Below are 19626 nucleotides of genomic sequence, written 5' to 3' on the forward strand. Positions count from 1 at the left end.
TGAAATTACACAGGATTTCACGTTAGAAGCTATGAGGGCCACATTATTTTTCAAGTGCTAAAATTAAAAAAAAAAAAAAAAACTGAAACCTTAAATTCTAACCAGTGAAAATGCCTATCAGAAATAAAGAAAAAATGAAAATGCTCAAATGATGAAAAACTAAAAGAAATTTTTGCCAGTAGTAAAAATATTGGCGAATACAAAGATTTCTTTTCTCCTCTTGAAGTTTCTTTTTTATTATTTTTATACATTAAGTTCTAGGATACATGTACACAATGTGCAGGTTTGTTGCATAGGTATACACGTGGCATATTGGTTTGATGCACCCATCGACCTGTCATTTACATTAGGCATTAGTCCTAATGCTATCCCTCCCCCAGCCCCCAATCCCCCAACAGGCCCTGGTGTGTGATGTTCCCCGCTCTAAAGTTTCTAAATTATATTTGATGGATTAAGTAAAATAATAATATTGCACACTGTGATATAGCTATTTATATGGATAAAAAGTTTACAGATATTATAAAGGGGGGAGGATAGAGAGATGTTAAGAAAAGTATGATTTTTTTACATTACACTCAAATCGGTACATTATCACTGAAAATGGTTTGTCAATTTCTTAAAAAATGAAATGTGGACTTATCGTGATGCATCACAATCACTCTCCTGGGCATTTATCCCAGAAAAAAATGTGAAAAAAAAAACTTATGTACACACAAAAACTTGAATGTAAATGTTCACATCAGCTTTATTAGCAATAGCCCAAACTGAAAACGAGTAAAACATTGTACCATAGGTAAACAGTAAAACTGTGGTACATCCATACCATGAGATACTACTCAGCAATAAAAAAGTATACATTACTGATAACACACAACAACTCTATGTATCTCAAATATATTACCCTTAGTGTAAAAAACCCAATCTCAAAATGTCACAAACTGTATAATCTCATTTACATATTATTTTTTAAATGGCAAAATGATAGATATTAAAAACATATTAGCGGTCATTAGGAGTTAATAGTAATGAGTAGGGGCTTGGGGTTGGGTCAAGGAGTGTACAAGTATAAAGAAGTAGTATAAAAGATACTGATGATGCTTACATGTGATAAAATGACATGCAACCAATATCAATTTATAATTTTGGTATTATAGTATGATTACCTAAGATGTGACCATCGTGGGAACTGGATGAAGGCTGCGTAGAATATCTATTTACTGTTTTTCTAACTTCCTGTGAATCTATAACTACTTCAAAATAAAAAGTTAAGAAAAAAACCAAAAAAATTCAAAATGATAAAAATGAATTCTAAACATTGTAGAAAAGTTTCTCTGAATTATTTTGCTTAATAAAACTTTTGTTTTAACTGGATACACAGAGTATTTAAACATCATAACAATTTCAAAATAGAAAAACTTAGGTTTGAAAAGTATTAAGTCACGGTTTAGTCAATTGAATTTACTTTAAGCAATGGTTTGTTGGAGTGGCCACTGCCATCCATGTGAACATGCACACAGAGGCCTTACAGGGTCCAGGGCCTGCCAGTGCCCCATCCCCATGCTAACACCAATCCCAGCATAAACACACACACATACACACACACAGATGTCAGTTGGGCTCATCACTCCCTTGTGCCATACTGTCACCGCTGTTGCTGTGAATGGCCACAAAGAGGCCAGCACCCCTGCATCCACCAGCACCCTGCTGCAGCCAATGCGTGTGTACCTCACCACACTGTCACTGTTAATGGCATGTACAAACAAGAACAGATTCCATTGCTACTGCCCTATGAAGTACTTTAGTTGCCACTACTAGTCAGAATGTTGTGGCCAGCAGTCTGGGAACACTTTAGGCCCTCCAGCATGGCAGGTTCTTAACCTTGAGGAGCCAGAAAGCAAAGCTGGGGGGCCCAATACTAGCCACCGACAGTTAGAACATGCAGTCCAGGAGTCCTAATCTAAGCCTTGACCCCCTAAAATATTGCAAAAATGAAGCCAATTGACTGAATCCACCTTATACCACAGTCAATCCCCGGAAAAAGAAAAAGGGGGTCACTATTGTAATTTCAGACAAAATATACTTTAAACTAGGCAAGATCAAAAAAGAGAAAGAATGACATTACATAATGCTAAAGGACTCAATTCAACATGAACTAACTATTCTAAATATATATGCACCCAACAAAGAAGCACTCAGATGTATAAATCAAATTCTTAGAAACCTATGATTCAATTTATGCAACCACACAATAAGAGTGGGAGACTTTAATACTCTAATGACAGTATTAGACAGATCATCAGAGCAGAAAACTAGCAAAGATATTTGGACTTTTAACTCAACACTTGATGAAGGGGACCTAAGAGACATCTGCAGAACTCTATCCCAAAACAAAAGAATATACATTCTTCTCATCTGCACATAGCACATACTCTAAAATCAACCACAAAATTGTGCATAAAACGATTCTTAGCAAATTAAAAGAAAATCATACCAACCACACTCTTAGCACACAATGTGATAAAAGCAAAAATCAATGCACAATCCATACTCAATCCAAAATCAACACACAAAACCATACAATAAAATTAAAATTAAACAACCTGATGCTAAAAGACTTCTGGTTAAATAATGAAATTAAGGAATAAATGAATAAATTCTTTGAAAATAATGAGAATAAAGATACAACATACCAGTATATCTGGGGAACAGCCAAAGCAATGTTAGGAGGAAAGTTTATTACACTAAACGCCCACCTCAAAAAGTCAGAAAGATCTCAAATGAACAACTTAGCACCATACATATAGAAATTAGAGACAAGGGCAAACTAACCCCAAAGTTAGCAGAAGACAGTAATAACCAAAATTAGTGCTGAACTGAAGAAAATTGAGTCACCAAAAATCATACAAAAGATCAATGAATCCAGGAGCTGGTTCTTTGGAAAAATTAATAAGATGGACTGCTCGCTAAAGTAATAAAGAAAAAAATGGGAAGATCCAAATAAACACAATCAGAAATGATAAAGGAAACATTACAGCTAACCTCACAGAATTACAAAAAACCCTTAGAGGCTACTATGAACACCTCTATGAACAGAGGCTAAAAATACTGCCCAAGCTAGAAGAAATGGATACATTCCAGGAAACATATAACCTCCCAATGTTGAAACAGGAAGAGAATGAATCCCTGAACAGACCAATAATGAGTTCAGAAGTTGAATCAATAATAAAAAGCCTACAAACCAGAAAATGCTCAGGTTCAGATGGATTCACAGCCAAATTGTACCAAATGTATAAGAAAGAGCTGGTACCATCCCTATTGAAAGCATTTCAAAAAAATTTAGAAGGAGAGGACTCCTCCCTAACTCATTCTATAAGGTCATCATCATCTTAATATTAATACCTGGCAAAGACAAAACAAAGCAAAAACTTCAAGTCAATATCTTCGATGAACATAGATGCAAAAATATTCAACACAATATCAGCAAACTGAATCCAGCAGCACATAAAAAACTAATACACTATGGTCAAGTAGGCTTTTTTACTTGGGATGCAAGGTTGGCTCAACATACACAAATCAATAAATGTCATTCATCATAAAAAAGAACTAAAAACAGGCCGGGCGTGGTGGCTCAAGCCTGTAATCCCAGCACTTTGGGAGGCCGAGACGGGCGGATCACGAGGTCAGGAGATCGAGACCATCCTGGCTAACACGGTGAAACCCCGTCTCTACTAAAAAATACAAAAAACTAGCCGGGCGAGGTGGCGGGCGCCTGTAGTCCTAGCTACTCGGGAGGCTGAGGCAGGAGAATGGCGTAAACCGGGAGACGGAGCTTGTAGTGAGCTGAGATCCGGCCACTGCACTCCAGCCTGGGCCACAGAGCGAGACTCCGTCTCAAAAAAAAAAAAAAAATCCCACCAACAGTGTAAAAGTGTTCCTATTTCTCCACATCCTCTCCAACACCTGTTGTTTCCTGACTTCTTAATGATTGCCATTCTAACTGGTGAGTTCAACCATTATGGAAAACAGTATGGCGATTCCTCAAGGATCTAGAACTAGATGTACCATATGACCCAGCCATCCCACTACTGGGTATATACCCAAAGGATTATAAATTACTCTACTACAAAGACACATGCACACGTATGTTTATTGCGGCACTATTCACAATAGCAAAGACTTGGAATCAACCCAAATGTCCATCTGTGACAGACTGGATTAAGAAAATGTGGCACATATACACCATGGAATACTATGCAGCCATCAAAAGGATGAGTTTGCGTCCTTTGTAGGGACATGGATGCAGCTGGAAACCATCATTCTTAGCAAACTATCACAAGAAGAGAAAACCAAACACCGCATGTTCTCACTCATAGGTGGGAACTGAACAATGAGATCACTTGGACTCGGGAAGGGGAACATCACACACTGGGGCCTATCATGGGGAGGGGGGAGGAGGGAGGGATTGCATGGGGAGTTATACATGATATAAACGTCATGCACATGTACCCTAGAACTTAAAGTATAATAAAAAATAAAAAATAAAAAAATAAAAATAAAAAAAAAGAACTAAAAACAAAAATCTTATGATCACCTCAATAGATACAGAAAATACTTTTGATAAAATTGAACATTTTTTATGTTAAAAACTCTCAACAATGTAGGCATTAATGTAACACACTTGAAAATAATAAGAGCCATCTATGAAAAACCCACCACCAACATCATATGGAATGGGCAAAAACTGGAAGCATTCTCCTTGAAAACTAAAACAAGACTGAGTAGTCATTTAGGAGCAGGTTGTTCAGTTTCCATGTAGTTGAGTGTTTTTCAGTGAGTTTCTGAATCCTGAGTTCTAGTTTGATTGCACTGTGGTCTGAGAGACAGTGTTAAAATTTCTGTTCTTTTGCATTTGCTGAGGAGTGCTTTACTTCCAACTATGTAGTCAATTTTGGAGTAAGTGCAATGTAGTGCTGAGAAGAATGTATGTTCTGTTGATTTGGGGTGGAGAGTTCTGTAGATGTCTATTAGTTCCGCTTGGTGCAAAACTGAGTTCAATTCCTGGATATCCTTGTTAACTTTCTGTCTCGTTGATCTGTCTAATGGTGACAGTGGGGTGTTAAAGTCTCCCATTATTATTGTGTGGGAGTCTAAGTCTCTTTGTCAGTCTCTAAGGACTTGCTTTATGAATCTGGGTGCTCCTGTATTGGGTGCATATATATTTAGAATAGTTAGCTCTTCTTGTCGAATTGATCCCTTTACCATTATGTAATGGCCTTCTTTGTCTCTTTTGATCTTTATTGGTTTAAAGTCTGTTTTATCAGAGACTAGGATTGTAACCCCTACCTTTTTTTGTTTTCCATTTGCTTGGTAGATCTTCCTCCATCCTTTTATTTTGAGCCTATGTATGTCTCTGCATGTGAGATGCGTCTCAAGAATACAGCACACAGATGGGTCTTGACTCTTTATCCAATTTGCCAGTCTGTGTCTTTTAATTGGAGCATTTAGCCCATTTACATTTAAGGTTAATATTGTTATGTGTGAATTAGATCCTGTCATTATGATGTTAGCTGGTTATTTTGCTCATTAGTTGATGCGGTTTCTTCCTAGCATCGATGGTCTTTACAATTTGGAATGTTTTTGCAGTGGCTTGTACCGGTTGTTCCTTTCCATGTTTAGTGCTTCCTTCAGGAGTTCTTGTAAGGCAGGCCTGGTGGTGACAAAATCTCTCATCATTTGCTTATCTGTAAAGGATTTTATTTCTCCTTCACTTATGAAGCTTAGTTTGGCTGGATATGAATTCTGGGTTGAAAACTCTTTTCTTAAAGTATGTTGAATATTGGCCCCCACTCTTTTCTGGCTTGTAGAGTTTCTGCTGAGAGATCCACTGTTGGTCTGATAGGCTTCCCTTTTTGGGTAACCTGACCTTTCTCTCTGGCTGCCCTTAACATTTTTTCCTTCATTTCAGCTTAGGTGAATCTGACGATTATGTGTCTTGGAGTTGCTCTTCTCAAGAATGCCTTCTCTCACCACTCCTATTCAACATAGTACTGGAAGTCATAGCTACAGTAATCAGGCAAGTGAAAGAAATTAAAGGCATTGAAATAGAAACAGAGGAAGTTAAACTATCCTTGTTTATGGAAGATATGATTCTATGCCTAGAAAACCCCATAGTCTCTGTCCAAAGTTACTTGAACTGATACACAACCTTTGCAATGTTTCAGCATACAAAATATATACATAAAAATTAGTAGTGGCTGGGCATGGTGGCTCATGCCTGTAATCCCAGCAATTTGGGAGGCCGAGGCAAGCAGATTGCCTGAGGTCAGGAGTTCAAGACCAGTCTGGCCAGCATGGTGAAACCCTGTCTCTACTAAAAATACAAAAAAATTAGCTCGACATGGTGGCATGCGCCTGTAATTCCAGCTACTTAGGAGGCTGAGGCAGGGGAATTGCTTGAACCAGGGAGGTGGAGGTTGCAGTGAGCCAAGATCATGCCACTGCACTCCAGCCTGGGTGACAGAGTGAGACTCCATCTCAAAAAAAAAAAAAAGTACCATTCCTATACACCAACAACACAGAAACTAGCAGCCAAATCAAGAATGCAATCCCATTCACAATATTCACAAAGTAACAAAATATCTAGGAATACAGTTAACCAGGGAGGTGAAAGACCTCTACAAGAGTAAAAAAACACTGCTCAAAGGAATCAGAGACAACATAAAGAAATGGAAAAACATTCTATGTCCATGGATAAGAAGAATCAATATTGTTAAAATGGCCATACGGCCCAAAGCAATTTACAGATTCAATGCTATTCCCATCAAACCACTGATGACATTCTTCACAGAATTAGAACAATGATTTTAAAATTCAAGTGGAACCAAAGAACCCAAAGAGCCAAGGCAATCTTATGCAAAAAGAAGAAAGTTTGATACATTACATTATCTGACTTTAAACTATAATACAAGGCTACAGTAACAAAAACAGCATGGTCTTGGCACAAAAACAGACACACAAACCAGTGGAACAGAGTAGAGACCAAGATATAATGCTGCACACCTATAACCCTCTGATAGTCAGCAGAGCTGACAAAAACAAGCAATAGGGAAATAACTTTTTATTCAATAAATGGTGCTGGGATAACTGGCTAGCCATATGCAGAAATTTGAAACTGGATGCCCTTTTTACACAACATACAAAAATTAACTCAAAATGAATCGAAGTCTTAAATGTAAAACCTAAAACTATAAAAATCCTGGACAATAACCCATGAAATACCATTCTGAGCATAGGACCTGGGAAAGACTTCGTGTCAAAAATGCCAAAAGCAGTTATGACAAAAACAAAAATTGACCAATGGAATATAATTAAAATAAAGGGCTTCTGTACAGCAAAATAAACTGTCAACAGAGTAAACAGACAACTTACAGAATGAGAGAAAATATTTGTAAATTATGCATGTGACAAAGGTCTATTATCCATAATCTATAAAAAATTTTAACAAATTTACAAGCAAAAGACAAACAACCCCATTAACAAGTCGGCAAAGGAAATGGACACTTTTCAAAAGAAGACATGCATACAGCCAATAAGCATATAAAAAATGACCAACATCACCAATTATTAGAGAAATGCAAATCAAAACTACAATGAGATAATATTTCATACAAGTCAGAATGGCAATTATTAAAAACTCAAAAAATAACAGATGCTGGCAAGGTTGTTGAGAAAAAGGAATACTTATGCACTGCTTGTGGGAATGTAAATTAGTTCAGTCATAATGGAAAGCAGTTTGGCGATTTCTCAAAAAACTTAAAAGAGAATTACCATTTGACCCAGCCATCTCATTATTGTGTATATACCCAAATGAATATAAATCATTCTACTATAAAGACATGCACATGTATGTTTATCACAGTACTATTCACAACAATAAATAATAGTGGTCATAGAATAATAAATTGCATTAGTATTGATACCCAGGAAACAAAGACGCTCATTAGATCATACCTATTAACCTGTTGATATCTACAACATTTTGTCTTAATATTTTAAAAACATACCAAAAATCATTAAGTGTTCGAGGAATTATTTTTTCTGTCTAAAAGCAAAGAAACATGATAGAAGACTAACTCTTCAGAAAAAAATTACTGTTTTTTTTTTTTCTAAGTTGGGGGAAATATAAGTTATATAAAGGCAGATTTCAGCTCAACCTAAGAAAAAATGTTCAAATGGATAGACTTTTTATGTAATCTTGGCATAGTCCACCTCAGTAAGTAGTGAAGTCCCTCTTTTTGTGGGATGTTTCAAGCAGAGACTCAAACCCAGGTTTCTTGTCAGTGATACTGTGATATTCAAATATTTAATTTTATCATGTGTTTTATGATCTCCTTTTCCCTATCATACTTCACAATAAAATAATTTTTTAATGCTTATTATCTGCCATGCACCTAAGAGCTTTTCATGCCTTCGTTTACCAAATATTTGTGGAATGACTGAAATGTGCCAGAAACAAGTTTAGATGAAAAAAGTATAGCAGTGAAAAGAAGAAATAATTTCTCTTGTAAAGCTTATACTGGGAAAGAGAGGTGATAAGTAATATGTATCAGGGAGTAATAAGTACTATGATTAAAAATGTGGCAAATTTGAAGGAATAGAGAATGATGAGGAGGCGTGTTATTTTAGACTGGCGAAGGAAGGTTTCTCTAATTAAGTGACATTTGAGCAAAGATTACAATAACGTGAGGGAAAGAGCCACGTGGATTTTTTTTTTTTTTTTGATGGTGTCTCACTCTGTCTCCCAGACTGGAGTGCAGTGGCGCCATCTCTGCTTACCCCAACCTCTGTCTACAGGGTTCAAGCCATTCTCCTGACTAAGCCTCCTGAGTAGCTGGGATTACAGATTTGTGCCACCACGTCCGGCTAATTTTTGTATTTTGAGACGGGGTTTCACCGTGTTGGCCGGGCTGGTCTTGAACTCCTGACCTCGTGATCCACCCTCCTAGGCCTCCCAAAGTGCTGGATTACAGGCATGAGCCACCGCACCTGGCTACCATGTGGATTTTTGAAGAAAATTTTTTGAAGAGGAATGCATTAGGTAGAAGTAACGAAGGACTCAAAGGTCCCGAGACCAGAGCTTGCTTGTTGTGTTCAAGAAACCGAAAGGTGTTTTTGACTTCTGTCCAATCTACTACCTCATCTTGCACACTTTCTCCCATTCTTAAAATACTTCAGACATATTTATTTTTATTCAATGTGCTAGCACATCTTCTTTCTTGGCTATTTCATATGCTACATTCTTTGCCTGGGAAGCATTTCTTACATCTCCTTCTGTCTAGCGATCACTTACTCAGCCTTTAGGCTTTTGATTATGGTTTTCTGTGGGAGGTTGCCTCTGATTCCCCAGGACTGGGTTAAATACCTCTCCTCTTATACCCTATAGCAAGAGTTGTCATATAAATTAATATCCAAAGTAGAACATTTTTGAGGCTGAAAAAGAGTGATATCAGTGATTCTATTGGGCCAACAACTGTAAACTATACCTACAGAGTTTATACAGTATTTGTATATATATTTTATCCTATACATACATGACACAGTAAGAGATTAACAACAAATAACCAATTATAAACTAATAATAAAATAGAACAACTATAACAATACATTGTAATAAAAGCTATGTGAATATGGACTCATTCTCTCTCTTTCTCTGTCTCGTGTGTGTGTGTCACTGTCTCTCTGTCTCTCATATCTTATTGTATTGTACTCACCCATTTTCTTTCTTTTCTTTTTGTTTTTTTCCTTTTTTGAGTTGTGTCTTGCTCTGTCACCCAGGCTGGAGTGCAGTGGCACCATCTCGACTCACGGTAACCTCCACCTCCTGAGTTCAAGCTATTCTCCTGCCTCAGTAACTGGGACTACAGGTGTGCGCCACCATGCTTGACTAATTTTTTGTATATATTTTTTAATAAAGACAAGGTTTCACCCTGATGGTCAGGCGTACTCACCCATTTTCTGAATGCAGCTGACAATGGGTAACTGAAACCTAGGAAAGTGAAACCATAGATAAAGGGGTACCACTGTATATGGTGGTTGAATATTGGAGGTATGTGGTGAAGATTGTGGAGTTGAACTAGAAGAAAGGAGAAAGAGGTCAATGCCACTTGGGCATTATTCTCTTTGCAAGATTATGCTAACAACTGTGTCATTGCAAACCTCAGTTTGAGAAAACTTTTTGAAAAGAAAGCCACCATGAAAATTTAAGGTATCAAAATCACTTATACTTAAAGAAGCAATTTCCCACCTAATGCTGGAAACTACAGCTTATGATTTCTAGCCATCAAGTGAAATAAAGTGTGAATTTGCTCATTACTGACTTGATATCATTTTCTGAAATATATCTGAGGTTTTTAGAGATGTTAGTAGTTGAGTTCTGCCTTGTCTTTTTTTCTCTTGGAGTCTTTATTATGCTCTGTTTCCATGCATCAGATGTCTCCAAATCACTTTAGTCATATTGTTTTCCCCTTTACTTTGATTCAGTTTGATATTTCCCACCATCTGGTTCAGGCTTTTAAATGGGTATCTGGAGGCTAATATTTCAACATTCTAGTAAGAAATGGTAATTAAAAATATGTTTCCTTTATTACTCTGTGGTGACTGAAAGAAAACAGGCAAACAGTACTACATTGTCTCTCATTTTAATGCAGCTGTATATCAATCAGCATCTCAACAACTTGTGGGTTTCTTTTTGTATTCTAGGTCAATGCAGAAATTACATTTCCCGGTGAATAAAATGTACAGCCTCCTACAAGTCATGGAAGCCAGGATGAATTGGTGATCTCCAGTGCTAAGTCTTTCATTGGGTCTATGGTTCTCAAGAGAAATTATTCCTCTTTGGGATACAAGGGAGAAAGGAATGTAATGATAATTTGCTCTATTAACATATATTATTAAAATCAATTATGTACTATCTATCTGTATATATATATACCTATATATAGCTATTGACAGAATGTATATACTGTCTTGACAATAACCACTTCAACAATGATTACCACTCAAATTAGTTAAAATGTGAAAACAAATATATTACATTATGTGGAAATGGAAAATATATCAGAGCTCTGATATATAAGCAAATTTAATTTTTAAAAATTTCAGTTTAAAAATGTTGTCAACTATTTTCTAGACAATTACCAAATGAGCTTATATTTGTTATAAACAAGAAATGGATCTCACAGTAATAGATAAGGAAAAGACTGTCTCTTTGGTAGACCTCTTGTTCAGAACCCTTTTTCACTTGGTTGACTAATAGAAGAAATCCCATAATAGAAGGTTTTTGTTTTACTTATAAGATTTAATCCATTTTTAAAATGTAATTCCAGTTGGGTGGAGAAAACTATTGAGTCTTAGCAGCCTGTGATTCTTAAGTTTAAATGAGCTTATCATATGATAACTAAAATTTTAGAACTAGGAAAAAATATAAGAGAAAGTTTTTGAGAGCACTGTCTAAGGAAAGTGAGGACGTTGTACCACTGGTGAGGAAAAAAAAGACATGGAAAGGTGTGGACAAAAGAACTAAACTCCTATTTGGTGAATATCACAGTTGTGCTGATAAAAAGTATCCATTCAGTCATTTATTCAACAATTATTCACTAGACATTGGAAATATGCCTAGTGAGTAGAAGGAAATATGCTCTTACAGAGTTAGAATCTAGACTCTAGACAAAACTCCAAGCAGTAATAACAAAACAAAAAAAAAACTACAAACTAAGATGGAATCTAGGAAGAATAAGGAGTATTAGAAACAAATTTGACCTGAGTTCTGCTGGGAGACTTGAAGGACCATGGGATAAAATGTTCAATAAAACAAAGGATAGCATATACAAAGTCCTTGTGTTGTGAGGGAATATGGCAGGCAGAAAGCCCTGATAAAGCCCTGTGTAGCTGAATTACAGAAAGATAGAGAAGTGTAATAATAAAAATAATAATTAAAAAAAACACTTGAAAAATAGGTGAAGCCCAAAGCATAGAGAGATTTGTTTTATTGAAATGTTAAGGAGTTTTAATCTTAACCTAAGAGCAATAAGAAAACATTGAAAGATATTAAATTGAAAGAGGAGCCACTGATAAAGTTAGCATTACAACTTTTGGCAGCAATTGGAAGTTGCTAGAAAGGCGGAGATGGTGAATATGATAGGAAAAATTTAGAAAGTTGTGAAATTCAGTCAAGCGATGATGTTGGTTTGTATTAGGGTGGTGGCAGTGGAGGTAAAGAGAACTGAATAGTTGTGAATGATTTGGGAAGTAAAGTCTGTGAGACTTAGTTCTGGATTAGCTATGGGGTGTGAGTGGGATAGTGTCAAAAATGCATTTTAATTTCTTGCTTCTACAACTTGATGCTTGGACGTGTCATTCTTTAAAAGAGGATCTTTATAGAGGACTATATTTGGTGAGGGGGGAAGATTTGGGTGTGTATGTGAGAGAGAGAGAGAGAGAGAGAGAGAGAGAAACAGAGAGGGAGAGAGGAGTGGGGTATGTGTTCAGCATTGATCTGAAGTATCTTTAAAATAGTTAAAGAATGATGTAGAACAAGTAGTTGAATATCCTGTTTTGGATTCCAAATGTCTCAGATGAACATATCTCTATTTTACTCACTTGGGATATGTACTAATTGAAGCCACAAGAAACATTATAGATTGAGAAGCCAGTAAAGTTTAAAAGCAAACCTTGATTATTATAACATACAAAGGCTGGGAAGAGGAAGATGAGCCTGCAAAGAAACATAGAAGGAAAATAACAGATAAGTACTGTCTTGTGGAAGCTGAGAGAAAAATGTGTTTCAAAAATGGTTGCACAGTTCAACAGCAAATATCGATAAGAAATCAAATAAACTGTGAGCTGTAAAGTCTATGTAGTCATATTGGTGACATAACCAGATTTTTTTTAAGGAGGGATGGGGCAAAAAGCTAAACTGAAGTGGATGAGTGGGGAAATAGAGACATTGAGAATGTGAGCATAAATAATGTGGAGGGATTCACTTTAGATGGCCTAAAAGACAGTTCCTTTGTCTTAGTTGGAGAGAGGGATAATAGCTGTTTTAAGATTTAAATAAATGTGTAGGATTTCTGTTGTGAAAAATAAAACTTTCTTCTGTGAGTTTCCTCGTACCCTCTATTTTAAAATTTCTGACCCCTTCCTTCATTTTCTGCATGGGCAAAGAGGTTTGCAGATAATAAAGAAGTTTCAATACAGTCACTTGAGCAGTGAACCATAGTAAGGATACAGAGTAGTCTTGAAGTCTTTCATAAAGCTAGTAAGTATTAATTTATATTGGAAATAATTGGCTGGATATTACTGAAATGCTGGGCCATTTTAATACTACTAATAAGCTATTCTTTATGCTATATATAAAATCTATGCTGGATAAACAGCCAAGTTACAAAAGGAAGTAATGAGTGAATGAGAAAAAAAGTATAGGAATAAATATACCAGAAGTCTCCATGATCCTGAGATATGATCTCAAGGGAAACAGTCAAACAGGCAAACTGGAAGGATAGCAGATTGAAATCAGAAAAGACAAGACTTGAGTTATAATACTTTTGTTAGAGCAGCTGTGAATAATGGTGAGGCTCAAGTCATCATTGTGAAAATAACTGACTCACATGGTGTTGAGAAAAATAATGTATCGGTATTAGTTGAAGAAATGAGAGGTCTTGGTATTATTACATAGATGATTCCTGTAGGTATGAGAGTCATCCAAGATGAAGGCAAAACTTTTAAGATGAAAGAACAAGAACAGCAACAAACTGTGTTGTCAGAAAATTAAAAACAGCACTTTAGAATACTGTAGGGGAAGTGATCTCAGAGGAGAGCTAGGATTCAGTTAAGATAAGAAGATGGTGGAACATTTTTGTTTTGCAGTGCTCACCTGTATTCTGAGTAGTATATAGGGTGGTTGACTAAAGATGGAGCAAGGAATATTTATGGAGAGTTTTATTAAAAGGATTTTGGAAAGGGGGATGGTTGCTTCAGTCATAGGCAGGGAAGCACAGAGCATTGAAGAGAGTAGAAAGCCTAGGAATCTTGGCATTCGGGGTGATTCGTTGTGAGGATAAAGATGAGGTTTGGTGTTTGGCCTGCATAATTTTGGTATTACAAGCTTTTTTCATGTGACGGGTATCAGAGAAATACTGTGTTTTACTCTCAAGTATTTTTTCACTTTATTTTTGATTTGTAAGGAAACAAAGAGAATATTTAAAATGCATTAGTAGATGCTATGATATGAATGTTTCTCACCCTTCCAAAAATTTATTTGTTGAAATCCTACCCCCCAGGGTGATGGTATTAGGAGTTAGTGGTCTTTGAATGTGATTATATCATGGGGGCAGAGCCCACATGAATGAGATTAGTGCCCTTATTTGGAGAGAATGAGAAAAACTCCTCACCCCTTCCACCATGTGAGGACAAAGCAAAAAGATGTCATCTATGATCCCGAAGGCAGTCTCTCACAAAACACAGAATCTGTCTTGACCTTGGACTTCTCAGCCTCCAGAACTCTGAAAATCAAATTCTGTTTTTTACAATTACACAGTTTATGGCACTTAGTTATAACAGCTTAAACAGACTAAGACAGCAGAAATCTCGTTAGTAAGAGATAACAGTCTCTGGGTCTTCAGTCCTTCCAGACTTGATTCTTAATTTGGAAGTCATGCATAATCACATATCCCTAGGATAGGAAAAGCCACTTTTTGTCAATATTGAGGAATTTTTGTTTGGATTAGCTCCCCTAGCATATAACAGTGTACCTTGCTCCCTAATACTAAATCTTGCTGAAATCCATCTCTGCTCTGGAATCTAGGACCATTTTATGAAAGCAAGAAAATCTGAAGAATTTTAGTCCAATAATTTAGTATATCAGGAACATTCATTCACCTTACGATTGGTCCTACTCTGAAATCACACCCAAATTCTAATAACTGAGCCTGATGAACTGCTCCCCTGACTTCTTTCCTGTTACTCTAAATTCCATTGCTATTTCCAAGAATTTCAAACTTTAGAGTCCTGTCTCTGAAATGGGGATGCTGTGGCTGATTTCAACCCTCACCTGCACCACCTTTCTTTTGTTTGAGTTTAACTTGGTTTATCTTCCCTATTGATTGGTTTACACTTTTCATATCACATCTTACTCTGGTCTGACTAGGCTTGCTGCTATAGAAATTTATTTATCAAAAATGATTAAATAGAGGAATAGGAAAAAAGATAGTTTGGGATGATGCTCCCTATCTTTTTTATTTAATAAGATGTTTGCGTAGCTGCTAATGGCCAGAAGCTCCCTGGGCTTAGGGGTGCAATACCTCAACAAACCTGTAAACCATTAGCAGCACATCAGTGTGCTCTGCTAGTTGGGAACGTCTGAGTACAAGAAAAGCCTGATCTTCTTGTTCAAGTTTATATCTAGAACACCTTGTTGGTTGAAAGGACATGAGGCAGATATTTTAATTTTATTTGATAAATTTGTAAAATATGACAATACGCTTGCTGTTACTTTTTGCTATTTCTACTTTATCTCATTCATGCCGTTGTACGTACATCTTTCTATACTCACTACGTTGAGGGTACAGTTATAATGATAGAAATTCAAAGAGAAAGGAAAGATTCAATTCTCAGCTTTTGAATCTCAACATAGATTTCAAAATAGGATTTGAAGTTCATAAGAGAGATAGAAACTTATATGAATCTCAAGATGACTGGCTTTTGATCTTTCTTTCCCTCCCTCCCTCCCTCCCTCCCTCCCTTCCTTCTTCCCTTCCTTCCTTCCTTCCTTTCCTTTCTTTGCTTTCACTCTTATTGCCCAGCCTGGAGTGCAATGGCACGATCTTGGCTCACTGCAACCTCTGCCTCCTGGTTCCAGTGATTCTCCTGCTTCAGCCTCCTGAGTCGCTGGGATTACAGGTGCCTGCCACCATGCCCAGCTAATTTTTGTATTTTTAGTAGAGACAAGGTTTCACCATGTTGGTCAGGCTGGTCTCAAACTCCTGACCTCAGGTGATTCACCCACCTCAGCCTCCCAAACTGCTGGAATTACAGGCATGAGCCACCATGCCTGGCCAGCTTTTAATTTTTAAAAGAGAAATGTCTGAAGAAATTAGGCTAATAGAATGTATATCTAGAGGAAAAGTAAGGGAAACCACAAATATAATGGATTTACCCTGAAATAAATGAGAAAATCTTAAGTTATCTGATTTTATTTACCCTGAATTAACAAGATTAAATATAAAGCCATAGAGCAAATCAAAGGCACAAGTTGAAAAATAGTATCAGTTACAGAAATTTGGTCTTTGTGCACATCTAAGCTGCATTCTAAGATTTATTTTAAATTGCTACATGCTCAAATCCTTTCATATGTGTAATTTGAAAAAAATAACTCCTCAGTTAGTACTGATAGGACCAGTCATAATACCACATCCTCTAACTGAAAATACATTGAACTCATACAATTTTAAGTGAACTAACTCAGAAAGCCAAAACAGTTCTAGTCTTAACAGGTGCCTTATATCCTTTTATAGGTTTGCAGTTTTTAATTGACCAATAGTTAAGGCATTTCTCAACAATCACTAACAAAAGAAATTCAGGCTTGCTGAACTTGGGCTGTCTAGGTAACAGGAAATATATATTTTTTTATGACTCAAGTTTGCCATTTTAACCCTTTATCGATGGCTGCTTTATCCGATTATCTGAACATAGTTGAACATGTAAGGTTTTGAGGAATTCTAATTCCCTGCTTTCTTGAATGTACTTTCTCATCAAGTAATAATTACCTACACAGTTTCACCATGTACCATCTGTGTGACTTCAGACAACTCACTGAGTTTCCTTGAGCCCCATTTTTTTTGCATATGAAATGGCCATAGTAGAACAAATTGAACAAGAAAATTAGAAGGTATTAGATTAATGTCAGAAAATGAGATCCTTTATATAGTATTTTGGAACAGTATTGGATAAGGATCTTTAAAACAGTAAGAAAAAAAATTAGAGAATTGTAAAGCTAATTTCATAGATGCTCAATATGTATGGTGAATCATACAAGGATGTGACCAGATTTATGATAACATATAGTATTCCTTGTTTACTATGTGTAAGTATTATGCTAAAAGACTATGCATTACCTCACTTAATCCTTCCAATTATCTTATAAAATTATAAAGTCTATTATTTCCCACTTTAGAGATGAGGAAACTGAGGCTCAAAGAAGATAGGTAAATTGCCCTACTTCTCACATCTAGTAAATGGTGAATCATGAGTCTAGTCCTGGCAAGCATTAATACTACTAGATTGCACTGTCTTACCCTCATCCTTGAATAAGTTTTCCTCGTTCTCATAATTGTTAAAAATCATCTTCATCAAATGTTTTCTTATATAAACTGAATCTCATCTTTGCCTTATGTTTTGTGCTCCTATGTTTCCTTGTCAGTCCTATTCTTACTCAGGCTTGTTGAGTTTTGCATTTTTGATCATTTGTTTGGCCTTATAATCTTCTCTACTATTTTTGGTGCAAACACCATAGGGTATTCTTTTGTCTTCTCTATTTACTTGTCTCAGTTTTTTTCTTTTTCTCATTATATATTATGTTTAAATAATATCTGTCTTTGAATTATTTTAAGTCTTCAAAGTTATCAATGCTATAGATATATGGTGGAGAATTTAAAGAAATCAAGATAACTAAATAAAACATTCACTTTTACAGCAGATTTGGGGAAAAGAATATATAATTGATCTGTTTGTCAGAGTATTTGTTCAGATCATTCAGATTATACTGCACACCTCATTTCACTACTGTTGAAAATATTAACTTTTTTTTCACTTTACTGATTTCTGGATTTTAAAACATTTTATATTACAGCTTAAGTCTACTTTGCTTTTTCTTTTATTTTGGTAGTGACTGAGATTTTTTTAATTTGAGACCCTACATCACATTTATCTCAGCCACTACCAAAAATAGAAAAAGCAAAGTAGAATTAAGCATGCAGAAGGAAGGAAATAATCAAGATAAGTACAGAAATCAATTACATTAAAAATAGGAGATTGACAGAGGAACCAACAAAGAAATCTGGTTTTACTTAAATACTTGTTGATAAACATTTTAACAAGATTGAAAAAAACTCAGAAGACACAAATTAGCAATACAAGGAATAAAATAGTAGATATCACTACAAATCCTGCAACCATTTAAAAGATAATAAGGCAATACTATGAGCACCTTTAGGATCATAAATTTAACAATTTTGAAGAAATGAGCCAGTTCCTCAACACTGCAAGCTAACAAATTCAACAAGACAAATGAATAATCTGAATAGCCCCATTACCTTTAAAGTAATTGCATGTGTAGTTAAAAAGTTTCCAAGAAAGATTTCTCTAGGCCCGGATGGTTTCACTGTTTTTTAAAGAAGAATTCAAACCACTTTTACACAATACTTTGTTCATATTTTGTTGAGATATTTTGAGTCTATGTTCGTGAGAGAGATTGAAGTTTTATTTTGTATTGCATTTTTATTTTTTTGTATTGCTGGTGTCTTATTTTGGTAAGGGAATAGTGCTGATCTCATAAAATGAGTTAGAAAGTCTCCCATCCTCTTTTCTTTCCTGAAAGAGATTGTGTAAAAGATGGTGTTAATTCTTCTTTAAATGTGCTTTCCTAGGCCTGGTGTCCCTAGGTCACCATAAAACACATAGAAAATATTGTCAGTCAGCCCCGCCCACCCACCCATTACTGGTGAAGTTCCCTATTGATTTCTCCTGGTGTTGATTGCAGCGGCAGATTGTGCTACTCTAGGCCACTGGGTGCTGCAAGGTAGAGGTTAGGAGTAGCCAGATCTAAATAAAAAAGAGAGCTTACAAGGTCCTGCTTTTTAGGCTGTTCAGTGCCAGCAGTGGTACTGCTGTATGAAGACACTGGGCCTGCTATGCTTCCTGTCTCTTGGAGGGTTGGGAGACTTTGGGCCTGATTTTGCTTCTGGCTCTGAGAAGGTGGTGAGGACACACTGAGTTGCTGTGCTTTCACTCAAGCCTTGGGGTCCCCCAGGCAGTCAGCTTCCCCTTTCATTCATTCAGGTTATTCTATGACTATCTATTATGTCATCTTTAGGCTTTTTACTTGTACTAAGTGAAGAGAAGCTGGAAGAAATGAATCTATGCCATCTTGTTCCAAATCAGAAGGCTATATATTATTTTTAATCCAGGTTTCTGTGCTTATTGTTTTCAGAGTAAGAATTGGTAAGTTTATCTACTTCACTTTACTTTCTGGAAATGAAAGTTATATATGCTTAAGCCTTTAGACTAAATACAAAATTCTCCATAGATTTGTTTTCCAATTCACATATTTTTCAAAAATGTATTTCTAATTTCTTTCTCTCTTCAGCCAAATCACACTTCTTTTTAATACATCTTGTTCCTTCCTGCCACCATGCCTTTATTCATGTTATTGCCATGTCTGGAATGCTCTCTATTTTTCTAAATCAAGTTGCAACAATTGGTTAAGAAAAAAATTATAATAATTAACACTATATGAAACTCTACTTCACTGACTTCATTCTTTGCCCAGTTCTTAGCATACTCAAGAGATTCCTT

Source organism: Trachypithecus francoisi, unplaced genomic scaffold (assembly GCF_009764315.1).
Source record: "Trachypithecus francoisi isolate TF-2019V2 unplaced genomic scaffold, Tfra_2.0 Lachesis_group6, whole genome shotgun sequence".
Taxonomy (NCBI): domain Eukaryota; kingdom Metazoa; phylum Chordata; class Mammalia; order Primates; family Cercopithecidae; genus Trachypithecus; species Trachypithecus francoisi.